We start from the raw sequence: 14,371 nt of genomic DNA, 5'->3' as shown, positions 1-14,371 counted from the left end.
GGACAATATCAAAAGTTAGGTGAATAACAGTTAAGTGGAAATTTGCAGTTAATTCCAATATCAGAAAGCCTTTTTGTGGAGTTAGAATAAGAACCATTTGGGCTTACTTGACTGCTACAGCAGTTCAGAAAGGTGTTTTGGATGCTGATTTGGGAGAGATCGTAAGAGACAAAAGACTGAAGAACTCAGTGTAGGAGGGAAAAAGGAACAGTATCCAGAACCATTCACAAAAAGACGCAACAAAGAAAATACGTAAGTAGGTGACTATTTTAATTTCCTCTACTTATTTAGAAAAGTATCTGAAAGGAAAATTCTGAAATTCCAGGTTTCTATTTTTTCACTACATTTTTTTATCAGGCAAAAATCAGAAGAGGATTATCAGCTATGTTTTTATAGAGCTTAATGGAAATAGCTTTACTTCTACTTCCAATGCATAATTATATGTTTTTTAGTTTGATATCAAGGCTGTTCAGCTACTTAATGTTTGTGTTTAAACATCAGACAAGTTCATCCTATAGTTTATGTTTTCTTTTCACTTTTCTAATTCATAAAACATCTCTTTTTTATATGCAAGAAATTCAAATGAGATAAACATTGAAATGTAGAACATGTACAATTTTTTTTAATTGCAAAAAGCTGATTGTCTGCATTTTCTATTCTCAAAAAAGCAGTTACTTAATTTTTTCCAGTTTTATACTTTTACATCAACTAAAGCTATGGATATGACCTAAATTCAATTCAAAATTTTAATTGAGACATTAAGAACCTATTTAAATGTTTTGGTTTAAATTAACATTTTTCATTTAATGAGTACATTCACCAATTATAAAAGATTTCAAAGACTATTTTTCTTGTAAAAAATCTTAAAATTACCACATCTTAATTAAACTCTCCATGCAAATAGCCTTGTAAAGAAACAGCCATCCTTTACATTTTAGTATCATTTTAAAAAAAAATGACCACCCAAACCATTAAAATTACAAATAGCTCATTGTTGGTAACAAAGCAAGAATCAGATTCCAACATGCTTGTTCCAAACCAGAAGTAAATATATGCCCTTATCAGAATGTAAGCATTTGATTGTTTATTTTTATGCATTTCTAAGATCTTGTTTGGAAACTTCACATCCACAGATACAAGTATTTGTCAGTGTGAACCTCAAACTCCAGCTTGTCAGCTATCACACTTTGCTTCTCGCCCTTCACAAGAAAATGTGCCCTGAAATGAACGCCCCTGCCCCGTCCCCAGCTCAGCAGTGACACGCCACAACACGCTGTGTGTCACAGCTTTCATCCTGCACTTCCAGATTTTGTGCAAACCCATTTTGCAACATTAAGACAGAGTTTAGGTTTTGTAACCAATACTAGTATAAAAACATTAAGATTATAAACCAAACTTTCCTCATTTCCATGCCAGCAAGTACAGTCTGATGAGGAGCTTCCACTGACGCTCCTTTCCGGCCTCACTGGCTGCTCCCGTGCACTGTGGTATTCACAATTTATCCCTGCTTTCATGGGTAACAACAGCATCAGCTGATAATATGCCAAACCAATGGAGTCTTATTTCATCCATGTTGGGGTAGCCTAAAGTTTTAACTTGGGTTTTTTGGTCTTGGGCTGGGAAAGCAGGGTGAAGACTGGATTTTACTATTCACACACTTTAGCTTGTAGAGGTGACAGAGCATTAGCAGAGACAGAGACACATATGTTTTTTGAATGTAAAAAATTAACATACATAATCCAAGGGGACAACACAGTAACTTGAATAGAATCCATTCACACACAGCTGAGTAAAAAAAATCTGTCCATATTGCAGCTATTCTATGCCACCATCTGTATCTGATCTTTATATAGATGGATGATACATTGACTCCTGCAGCACTGCTCCAAAATCTCATGGCAGAGAGAAAACTTTAGCTTGTCTTTCAGCTGGCCTTCAGCCAGTTCCACACCTCCAACACCACTAGAAGATGTCTGACAACATCACTGTAGTTTTTGGGTGATTTATCTGAATGGTACCGAAAGAAACATCCATAAACAAGGTGTGCAACAGCCCAAGGTACAGGTGCTACTGCATCTCACAAGTCTAGGATATAAATGGGAAAAAAATCCAAAATAACTTGCTGTTAAGCTTCCTTTGAATGCATAATTTGCAGTGGATGAATTCATCTCGGTCATTCACATGGGCAGCTGCCACTTTCAGCCCTCACTGAATCAAGTGAATCAAGTCAGGGCTGCAGTGTCTTGTGTTTCTGCCTGCCACCACAAGAACTGAAATCCAGAGGCATGAAATTCCTAGCAAGGAGGGTCACAAGAGTTTCTACTATTCTACTGTATATTTAACGTTAAATTTTCTACCTCACTTTATTTATTCATCTTTGATGAGAAAAGGGGTCACTGGTAACATTTCACTAATTCGCACTCCTTGCCAGGTTGGCACACACAGCTGAAAAAATACAGAGTTGCCTTTTTACCTTCATTTTTTTCTTTCCTTTCCACCCCTTTTAAACATAAACTAAAAAATATTACCTTTGTAAGACACAAGCAATCCCTTTCCTGCACAGCCTAGAGTTGTAGGCCTCCCATCAGTCTTTTTCACCACACTTTTAAAGCCACTTCAGCATTAAGGAGCTCCATAACTGCACAGAAACTGGCTGGCTGCCAACCAGCTGCAAAACAAACGCCCCTTGTATTGACATTAGAGATTCCTTGATCATATTCAATAAAGAACCTTTGATGTTAGCACTATTGGCTAATATCATCTTACAGGGTCTTGAGGGAGAGTTTATCAAATCTGTACGACAGATTATGAAGCAAAAAAAGCACCCCTCTGGTATAGTATATAGTATATACCCCTATATATAGTATATATGAGTTAGTGTTCTGTGAAGTAAAAAAAAATAGTATTTATAGGTGGGAAAATGTCAAAATACACACATCACCTATGATTCACCGATTTTGTGTGTAAAATTTGGTGAACCACAGGTTTCGCCTTGTCGGAAAAGCCCAAGTTGTGCTCTCCTGCTATCCAGCCTCAGCAGAGAAGTCCTCCATGGGACACTAAACAAACCAGGCGTGCATGGGTACCTTTCTGTCACTCCATATCCTCCCGACTGCCATCCCATATCCTCCTGACCTTCCTTTGCTATAGCCAGGCAGCTGCCTCCTTCTTCGCCTTCCTGGCAGACTTTCTGCTCTCAGAAGCGTCTGTCACCCTGCCCACAATGTGGCACTTCAACACTTGGCAGGTTCAAAGGAAAACTTCTAGTGCTCTAGTACTATGGGCTGTTTGGTTTAGTACAACCTCTTTAAGTACATGAAGCTGTAAAAGCAGAGACTGACAGGCTGCCCAAAAGGTTCCAAAACAAAAGGGACACTGGCCCAGGGGGAAGAAAAAAAAAAAAAAAAAAAAAGAGGTGGTGCAATACACAATGCCTTGTTGCAGAGTGCTCCAAGGAAGTGACCTCTGGAAGGGTAGAAATCTTTCCACATCCTTTACCAAAAATGGAAGGTATACTAGGTTTTGGTGGTGGTGGTGGTTTGGGCTTTTTTCCCTCTGTTGCTTCATCTTTTTCTTTCATCTTTAGTTTTCTGTTCCACTGTGGGAAATACCATGGAAGACCCAGCTTCTTGTCCTCTTTTTCAGCTATTGCAAAATATCACCTTTCCCAGCCCTCTAGACACAGAACAACATCTGGCTAAATGTTCTGACCTGGAAGATTCCTTCCAACACTAAGCTGGAGAAAACAACTTCCCTAACCAGCCATCTCCTTTTTAGTCTGGGTGGGACAGGTCTGTTTATAAGCAGGTGAAGTGACCCTGCTGGAGGGCTGGGGTCAGTGTGTTGTGGTCTCAGGCTTGCCTCCAGCACCAGTTATCAGAAAATGCTAGTGAAGTGTGTTAGTACCAAGCAGTCACACTTTTCTATTATACTCTTCTAGCTTGCAACAACCAGAGGTTTATTAGCTCACAGGTCTCTAAAAATTTCTCTCCCCTGATGTTTTAATAATAGAGAGAAAAGGCAGGAAAAGGCTATCTCACTTACATGAGAAAATAAGATGTTCTGTTTCATTTCTGTGAAAACACACAGGCACAGATGGAGATGATCATCATCATCATCATCTTCGGAATGCTGGAATATGCTCTCATATTGGCCTGGTTTACTCAGCAAGGCACAGTCATTCTAAGTCCTTAGACATAGCTCATAAGAAATAGTTGACATTATTCTATTTCTTGGGTGAGCTTCTCCATCTTTCTCCTGTTTTGTCTGCTGCCTCTTCACTCCCACCACCAGTCCATGTTCAGAGACATTTTCACTTCAGGCTCAGCACCTCGTGCACTCTCAGCTCTGGGAACACAGACTAGGCAACACTCTCTGCTTGTCAACACCAGTGGGAAAACCTCTCAGCCCTGCAGGCCCTGAAAAATTACTCACTCTATCCTGTGTCAAGGACGGAAGCACTAGAAATGGTCTTTCAAGAATAAAAATATTTTCTTATTCATCTGCATGCTGGCTGGAACACCTGGATGGTTATTTACCAGTTTGCTGTGTGAGATGTTCAGCCTAATTGATTTCATGCCCTGAGGCAGATATTTTAAACTAATTAACAGATGTATGAACTTCCTTCAGACATGAACTGTTCAAGTTACCACATTGCAATGAACCAATATGCAGACACCAGCTCACAATATAATCTTAGCAGGGAGGAACTTCCCAGTGCCACAGCCCCAAAAGCAGTGACATTTCTCCTCCCTGCATTTTTGTATCATTGTTCTTTTCCAGCTACTTTCTTCAGTTGAACATGTTTTTGCAAGCTGTTTTACATTCACTCAAATATGCTTTTCTGAAAATGTTATTGTTTCTTTGAAATAAAAACCTGAATAGTAGAACAAGCTATGACCATACTTTGGAAAAAAAACCCATAAATAAGTAAAATTTCTAATTTGTGAATTAACTGATAAGTTACTCACCTCCCCAAAGTTAAAAGTGTAAGATCACCCAAATGTTTTATACCATGTCTATGACCCAGTCGCCTTTTAACAATGCCTATTCGTTAAATCCTTAAAAAATACCAGTTCTTATTTAAATTAATTTGTGTGTCTATAGATTTAAAAACAAAAAAGGGCCTGAGACATAAAAACAAGTTTCTTGAGGAAAGGCGACATTAAGTGTAGCCAGAAAATTACATAGATGAAAAGAATTCAGACAGACAAGATGTTGCTGACCGACAGCTCTAATTCTCTCCAGATAAACATTATATATTGGTAAGCAATTTTCTGAGAATTAGAAAACACTTTCAGGATGGAGAATAACTTATAGAAGAAAGGAGAGAGGGTGGAAGTTAAGATGTAGTAGAAAAAAAGATCTGTGACATAAATCCCTGAAAGTGTCCTTTCCAAGGTATTTAAGAAGGGCTGTAGAGGCAGAAAAAGGGAAAAATTTGATACAACAGTATCAAATTGCCTGGAACTGCTATAATCATTAATGATTTTAACTGTAAAAAAAAATTCACATGTACAGAAGTATGTCTCAAACAGTTGGTCCCTGTTCTAAATGAAATCAAGGGTGATTGTATTGTGTAGCTTAAAGAATATGAATTACTAATTCTAATTGTCAAAGGTGATTTGAGATCCAAAGAGCTGATATGTCTAAGGAAGCTAAAGAACAGTCCTTGCAAAGATAGACAGTTTCCACACCAGTCAGTGAGAGGAGAATGCTTTTTACAGAGCTGAAGTCCTGAGACTTCTGAACAATTTAGTAGATTTGGGCTGTGATAAAATAGGGCAAGCAGTGTTTTTCCAACACCAGATGAATAAAATTAGATCTTCTAAAACACTTTAAAGGTTCCCTGCATTTTTGCCCATTTCCAAATCTGATTTTTAATGTATACTAATATTTTCATAATTCTCTCTTTACATAGCTGAACTCCACTGCTGCTAAGATAGAAAGAAAGAAGAAAAAAAAAAAAGATCCTCCTCATGTTAGATATTACTTGGATAAAGCATTAGGAATAGAAAATTCAAAGAAAGGTTAACAAAATGTGATAACCACATTGTAAGCATGACTATTTCAGGCAATCCAGAGGTGTCTCTAACTTTCTTGAGACTTGCCTTCATTACAGGTATTTCATATTGAGAATAAGATGCCTACTTTCATTTTTCTCTTCAAATCTGCACATCTTTTTTCTTTCATTTTCTTTAGTAACGCTGAAAGGTCACTAGTGATTTGCACATTTCTCATATCTGACAAACGTTAATATTAAAAAATTGCAGCATTTTTTAGAAAACTGGATGCATAAGAAAAAGTTTAAAAACTGGAAATGTTTGCAGTATGGACATTTAGTTCTCCACATCCTTGTGAACCTTTGAGTTTCCTTTCTATAGCTGCAAGTTAATATGACAGTCAAATTTACATCCACAAACTATGCTTAAGTATTAAACACTAGATAATGTGATTAATGAAATTTTAGAAGATAGCACAGTTCTGTTCATTAACACGACAACATTTAAGGCGAGTATTTTTGCTTCTTCAGTGTGAGATGACGTTTTGATTTCACATAATAAAAAACTGAAGCCAAACAACCTGGGTTTTCTTTTCCAACCTACCCTATGTTTTTCTAAAATAACAAATTTAACCTTCAAAGATGTGTATGGCATAAAAGAGGCAGTCAACTGGTAGTTTACTTTGCTTTTTATAGCCACATTACTCTCTATTTTCACTGAAAAAGGCCACACATGCTATTTTAAAGCCTGATGATTCCAGCCTTTTTAGTGTAAAGCCTCAGCCCCTCCCCACCTCCTCCTCAAATCCTCAGACTGTCCGGTGACTTGAAAAAGTATTGCTTTTTCTGTGTAGGCATCTCCCTCCTAAATCAATATACCAGGGTGAAGGCAGCTTGTCATTTCCTGTCACAGGATACCCTTCTAAATTACCCTTTTCTTTGTAAGAGTTCAGCAAATCATGTTTCAAGAAATGACCATTTTTATTTCCTTTCTGATTTAACATGTTAAAAATAAACACCAGCCATACTGCTCATGAAGTCCAGAGCCAGATGAGAGAATTGTAGATCTAAAATAAACATCAAATTATTTCTTCTCCCATCTAAAGCAAGTTCTATTTGAAGTTTAAAAAGAAAGCAATCTTTAGGTGTGATATTTGTAAAGATATTTACAAAAGCAGAAAGGAGATCTGAAGAAATTACAGCAAATTCTTTCCCCTATTTTTAAGATTTTATATTGGAGCATGCATTCTTGATTGATAGAAAACAAATGTCCACAAAAATGCTTAATATACCTCAGATTTAAGCTGTAATAATCTGAAAGGTGTTGAAATTAAAACCAGTTAAAGTTACAAGCTTTCACACCATGCTTTACCTTGGAGTTCATGTTTTGGATGAGGAATTACCACACATGCTGTACTGTTAGCACAGTTCTCAGAGCAAGAGTTACAGCCACAAATTCCATGCAATGATATTAAGAATAAAACTCTGAAAAATGGGAGTCTTACTTGAGTGGCCTAACCAAAACCTTTACATAAATAATAAGCTTAGATCAAATGATAATAGAATATTTTATTTGATTTGCAAACTAACTTTTATTAAAACTTCATTTTGATTATGAATAGTCTTAAGCTATAAACGTCTGGTTTTAAGCCTGGGATAGGGGCTGGCCCACACTATGGGGTTGGTGTGGAAACACTGATTGAGGACACAGAGAATACTTTGGGTTGGAAGGGACCTTAAATACCATCTAATTTCAACCCCCCTGCCATGGGCAGGGACACCTTCCACTAGCCCTGATTGCAGACAGAAAAGACATTTCATACAATCCTAAAAACATTGGCACGGCAAATTGAGGGCTCCAGTGCAACTTCCATATCTCTGTAACTCCACTCATGCCAACATGTTTGGCTGCTTATATGTGAGCAATTTTGTTTCACTCATTTCCATACACCGTTAATTTTATGTCTGTTGAGATAATTTTAGAAATATCTAAGGTTTAAATCAAAGAAAGTCATTAGTAATCAGCCACCCAAAATTACAGCTTTCAAATGTTTGTTCTGAGGTTAAAATAAAAACACAGGGTATTCAAAGTTCTCCCATTTCTTAAATCTAACCAGTGCTGAAAAAAGAAAATTAAAAAGTCCTTTATTCGTCTACTAGAATTCCTTAATTTCTTAACTTCATTATTTCACATCTGTTTTATAGCAATGTTTCACTACACTTGAGACTCAAATGTGGTGGAACTAAACCAATAGTCATTCCTCTACTTTAAATCATATGGCAAAGTATTGGCTCTTCATATCTTCTGTACTTTCTATTCTCATTTTGGGAAAGATGGACAATGGAGGTTAAAAACCCCCTACAATCTACTTCAGTACAACAGCATCAATGTGAAAAGCAAAATGACATGCCAAAAAAATCCCAGCATACATTTAAACCAGGGATGTTCTGCACAGTCCCTAATGTGTCTCATTAGCCCAATCAACTTTGACTGTTAAGTTGCTTTAGTATTTTTGTCGGTTTCTTAGGTCTCTGACCAGATCTCCCATCACAAGAACGGGGGGGGGTTTTCTTACATATGTTGAAGACTGTTGAACATTAATCTGAGTGTAGAAGGTTCCCAGTTTTAAAGAAGCAGACAGTTTTTGAAAAGTAAGCAAAAGCCTGGCTTTGCCACATGTTGATTAAGGTCAAGGAAACCTGCAAATGTCCTAAAATTAGACCATGACTACCAGTGTATTTTCCACCTGTACGGGGTTTGTCTAGGTCTCACACGTGACAGATCTTCATTACGTTGGCTATTCCTTCATTATTAATGAACACTCTGATTTTATCCCCTTTCTTGTATAAAGAGGCTCAGGAAGTTGCAGAGTCTGCTTTTCTTCTCTGAGGTACTCAAGGTCATTATTAGCACACTGGAGGGAGTAATGCAGTGCCCTGTGTGCTTACTGCTGTTGCTCATGTTTGGTAGTAAAAGTAAAAGCATTACTGCTGCAATAGTGAGCTCAGCACAGGGAAACTTGATCGTTGGTGCTTCTTTTTCTTACAAAATAAAAGAAAAGCTTTAGGATAAAATACAGCTTTTCCATTAAGCTCCTTTCTCAGCTTTCCAAAATGCTATAAAAGCAACGCTGCTTTTACTTATTTGGTGCTTGTTAATTTACAATCAGATCAAAAGGTATGATTAGGTGTTTGAACTTTCTCTTTCCCTACTGCTGTATTTAAACTAATTCCACCACAAAAGTCAACCTTACCTTCTTTAAATAAAACCAATAACTTGCTAAGAAAAAAAAAAGAAAAAAAAAAGAAAATAGTTATAAAGGTTTGTATTTGCATCCAAAGTACAGTGAGGTCAGTAAAAATGCTCTCATTAAGTTTAAACAGGCTCTGACTCAGATATTTTTATGGTAATAATGGGACAACCAAAAAATATGGATGTCTCACAAGGCTTGGAGCATTTTACATCAGATTTTGCCATTTATCATGTTAACATATGGATTTCAATGACTTGGAATACAAACAAGAGGCATTACAGTATTTCACTGAAGGGACTAATAGATATTGAAGTTTTTAATTGATTTGATGAGGGGCCTGCACTTCAAAAAGTCAGGAAACCTAAACAGATGAAAATCCCATTATAATGTACATGGATGAGTATGGACCTTAACTCAGAATAATCACAAGCAGAAACATTCAGAGACACTTCGTATTTCACCTCTGTCTTTACCGGCAGAAAACTCAAAAGCTTTCCTCATTGTTTCTGCCCTTCCCTGTCCTTTCCCCTTCCATGTTCTTAGCTTTTCCCCTACACCAGTCAAACATTAATTCCTACAGGGGTTAATAAATGAAAAGTCCTAACCTTGGGGTTTTTTGAAAATTAATATCAAAGAAACTCAATTTGGATTACAGTCACTTTTTAAATATCAGAAGATTTTAATTTGATTCTGAACCTGTATTACCTTTAATTTTGCATTTCTTCAAGCAAGAATTTTGTAAGAATGTTTTTTAGCCAAGTAAAAAACTTCACATGGCCCTTAATTTTATATACTGAAAAAGGCCTTTGACTTTAATGAGATCCCACATGCAATTAAGACAATTAATGTGCATTTCACATCCTGGACAGTTCATGACAAAGCTTCATCCTAGTACTCTCTCTACAGTAAGCCACTTCCCCACACTGGCATGTCAGGTTACTGTTGCTTATTTTTCTTTGCTCAGGCATGCAAGTACTTAATCAGCATTTTTGAATCAGCACAATCCTTTGCCATAAACACGTAACATTTGCCAAACTTATTTTAAAGCCAAAGAAGCTGTCAACACAACATTAGTGGATTCCTTCTGGTGTGGCTATAATAATTTCTGAAATTACAGCTTGTGCATCAATGGGTATCTCTGGCATAAGAAACCTTCCGGTGGAGTGAGCAGGGGATTGCAAGAGCCAGCTGCATTTGCCATAGGTGGATTCACCTGCTGCCGGACACACACCAACAAAAATCACTAACACAGCAGCCAGACTTCCAAATCCATAGTGCTCCTGTGTAATTCCCTCTTGCAGTGTCAGCAGCATGCAAAATAAATAAATAAAAAGTTTACCCTGCTTAATGCTAGTCAGATGAAAAATTTATGCAAAGGCTTGGTAGGCCAGAATCAAAGGGGTTTAGACCCTGGGATGTTAGCTACAATTTACAAAGTGAACTTTTAATTTCAATTGTGGTTTCAAGTTATTGTTGAGGAAAAAACAATTTGCCAGTGCGTTCCTCCTTGAAGAGGTCCCATATACCACATAAACACTTGCTCAAAACCTTACTCACTGTTGTCCACATTTCCCTCTCCTGTCATGTTCATTTTGCAGCTCTCCTCCATTTGTCAGACCTCCCACTTTTCCTCTTTTTTGGCTATAAACACTCAAAGTCCTGACGTTTTCTTCCTAGTCATGGCCCTTTTCTACTGAAAGGTTTCTCATTACCTCTGAGGCTCACTGTGCAGAGACAGCTTCCACGCTGGCCTCCCCACACCAGTGCCAGTCAACTGTGCTAAATCCAGACATTCCAGATGCCACAGATACTTGTCCATTACATTATCTCCCTTCAGCCCATCTGCTAAAATCAAATTTGCTGGATCGGGGACTAAACAAATGCTTCCCCTTCCCTGGCCTCTGGTAGCACTAAGCCAGCTTAGGGTCAGTAAAAACAAGGAAACTTTAAACTCAGGACTTTTGGTTTTGCAGGAAGATACCAAACTCAACAAATTAAATTTAAATGAACAATTGAGCATCCCTGTCATACTAAACACTGTTACAGTATTGAAAAATATTTAGAGAAAGTAATCTTTGCACTATTTTAGGACCCGAAAGACCTAATGTTCAAGCCCTAGAATGGAATCAGAACTTGTTAACAAATAAATACCAGTATTTATCAATGCAGTTATCTTTGTAGTCCTCAATAACCACACTGCTATTTTGTATACACATGTAGTGCATACCATCTGCTGATGTTTATTTTAATTCACCAGGAAAGGCCTGTGTTTAAGTTGGAATTTAAATGACAGAATCAGAACAAAAGAAAAAGGGCAGCAGAATAAACTGAATAAATTCCAAGTCTGACTTGTAAAGGCAGACAATATAAAAGCTATAATCTTAGTTTAATCCCCACACTTTTTAAACATAGTAATTACTAGACATCTGCTGGTAACACAGCCTTGCTATTGGATAACCTTAATTACCCTGTAATATTTCCTGACACTCCCCAAAATATGCCCTATGGATAATAATTCATTCACGGTTCAGCCCCATTATTAGCTACTAATTCAAACAATCAAGACAAAGACAACGAACAGATGACCTTGAACAATTACCCACTCACTGAACAGAATTTATTTCATGCTTTTCAAAGACTTTACTGCTTTCCTGGCTTCATGAGCAGCACTCAAAAATTAACAAAACTCAAGCAAGAAAAGAGCTGCAGAATAAAAGGAGATTTGCTGGGGTACCCCAGCTCCCTTAAACATCATTTGCTTGCATTAACAACATAATGGCTTCTGCAATACAGTTCATTTTCTAAGATTAAATAGGGGCCCAGACAGACTGGGTGCAAAGCCCTATACAACTGTTTTAATAGACTGTTCAGTTATCTCCAATAAATGTACTGGGAGACCTGGAATGAAACAAAATAAATGCATATAGGTATAAAGAATGTAATCCATGCAACTGTTGCAGAAGCAGAGGAAGTATCAGTGACTTCAGTGCTGAAGCAGATTGCTGCGAATGTCTGAGGCTTTTCTTTAGGCTGCCCAGGAAATGTTTCAAGTCACAAATCACAGTTTGTCCTCGTCTGTGCTGCCATAACCTGGCACCCTCAGTTCCGATTGTACAGGTAAAATCAAGTACAAAAGATGGACCTTTATTGCCAAATAAACCTAATCTGTACTCCTTTGGGTGATTATTTATGCTGTTCATTTAGAAAAAGTATTGTTGCATTGAACATGAAAGGCTATGGCTTTTAAAATTATTATTATTATCATAATTTGATTATGATTATTATCATAATCAAATTTTAGACATTTTTGTCTTCTGATTAAGGTAAGGAGAAGCTACAACAAGGAGTGTAAAAAGCTACTGCCCTTTTCTCTGTAACTCAGGTCATTCCCTCTTGAAAGTCAAAGCATTCCAGTTGAGCTGGAAATGGGACTAGAATTACTGAACTGCTAGGAAAATAAGCTTGAAGGAAAAGATAAGAAAAAAATAATGTCAATGAAAATTCAAGTCAAAATTAAATCTGTCTTTTCCAAAATGGTTCTGAGAAAGACATTATCATTGTAGGAATACAGTTAAATTCCTTAAATACCTGTGGAAGTGAATGGCACAAATAGTATATTGTGAATAAAATCAAAACAGAGATGCTACAAAATTTCCCCCTGCCAAAATCAGAACTATGATAAAAAATAACTTCTAAATACAATATATGCCCTAATCACAATGCCTTTAAAGATAAGATTTTTTTAAATGTAACGTGCATAAGAATGAACAACCTTGTAAAGTTTAGAGCAGGATGTTTAGCCCTAAGTCCAGATAAATAATCAGAAAGCCAGAGATAAAAGGGCAGCTTTAGTTTTCCTTGACCTTAAAAGGTATGCAGTCTGCAGATATAAAGCGCTTCATGAAAGGTGGAGAGGGAAAAGGAGATTTTTCTTCCAATGGAAAGCATGAGATTGCAATATCTTAAAAAAAAAAAAATTGTGTCAACACAACTTTGCAGACTACTTGGAGTTTCTTCTTGAAGCTATGTCATCTGAATGTGCTTTGCTTATCAATAATAACTAATAAAGTCTGAGATTTTAAAGTCCACATTCCAGAAATGAGGTACACATGAGGAAATTTCTTGTTATGAGCAGATTTCTTCTACTCTTGCACTACCCATCAGAATTTCCTCTTTAAGGATGACGTTGAAGTGCACATTTATACACGAGTCCCTATAATATTGCACTTTTTCAGTGTAGTCACTGTAAGAGGGAGCTCACTGGAGAATCCTCACTTTGAGACATTTTTCATAGTTTTGGAAGCAGTTTCAAAAGGAATATACTGGACTAACTTTGATATGGTCTCTTCTGGTTTCAAAAACCTATCAATTACATCAACATTCCTCCTTTTCTTGGTTTTTTTGATTGTTACATAACCCACAACCCAACATTTGGGATTTTTATTAGGAAGTATACTATTACTGTCTAGAACTTTTGTAGAAATGAACATTGGACATTTCATTACCAAACAGCCTCCCAGGTTCATAATCAAACCTCTATGAAACAAATTTGTGATCAAGGCTTTGTAAGAACTGTATGCTTTGTTTCTGTTTAAAAAATCACTCATGAAATGGATTGCCGACATAAAATATTTTCTTGGGAATAAACCAACAAAACTATCCCTTGGCCAAGGGTCAGGAATGGCCTTTTCTTATGCATAAATATTCAAATTATTATTTTTGAGGGAAAGTTTGGAAGTACACTTGTAATTTCTATACATACCAAATTAATGCAATTTGCCTGAAGCTCATGTCCCTGTTCATTCAAGAACTGAAATGTCATCTACAGTAAGATAGTTTTTTCTTCTAATTAATGTGGTCATGAAACAAATGAAACACAATATGCAAATAAGAGCTATGATGACTAAATAAAATGCTGTCCCTCCAGGAACAAAACACTCAAAATAAACTAGTTTCATATAGTTGGTTTTGAAAGGCCCATCTGTTAAAACTGAAAGTATTTTGCTTCAATTAGATCTGGTTACTAATAGGTGCTGTGTTTCACTTATTTCAGGGAAACTTAAAAGACAGAAGTTTTTGCTACAGTTCAGGTCCAGAATGAACTATGTAACTAGGT

The 14,371-nt window shown here is 36.8% G+C and overlaps 1 long non-coding RNA gene across 4 annotated transcripts in view; it reads right to left on the bottom strand.

Moving 5' to 3' along the window:
• Positions 1–14,371, bottom strand: part of LOC136294508 (uncharacterized) — a 245,813-nt gene that overhangs the window by 134,007 nt on the left and 97,435 nt on the right. The window contains exon 1 of one of the 4 annotated variants that reach the window (XR_010722432.1): positions 3,087–3,230. The exons of the other annotated variants lie outside the window; for them this stretch is intronic. This is a non-coding gene — a long non-coding RNA (uncharacterized lncRNA). Of the gene's footprint in view, positions 1–3,086; positions 3,231–14,371 lie in introns of those variants that run through there. 4 annotated transcript variants of the gene reach the window in all.

This window comes from Chamaea fasciata, unplaced genomic scaffold (assembly GCF_029207755.1).
Source record: "Chamaea fasciata isolate MVZ Bird 193981 ecotype frontalis unplaced genomic scaffold, bChaFas1.0.hap1 SCAF_10, whole genome shotgun sequence".
NCBI classification, from domain to species: domain Eukaryota; kingdom Metazoa; phylum Chordata; class Aves; order Passeriformes; family Sylviidae; genus Chamaea; species Chamaea fasciata.
The sequence above is the reverse complement of the archived record's forward strand: the minus strand, read 5'-3'. Positions and strand labels throughout refer to the sequence as shown.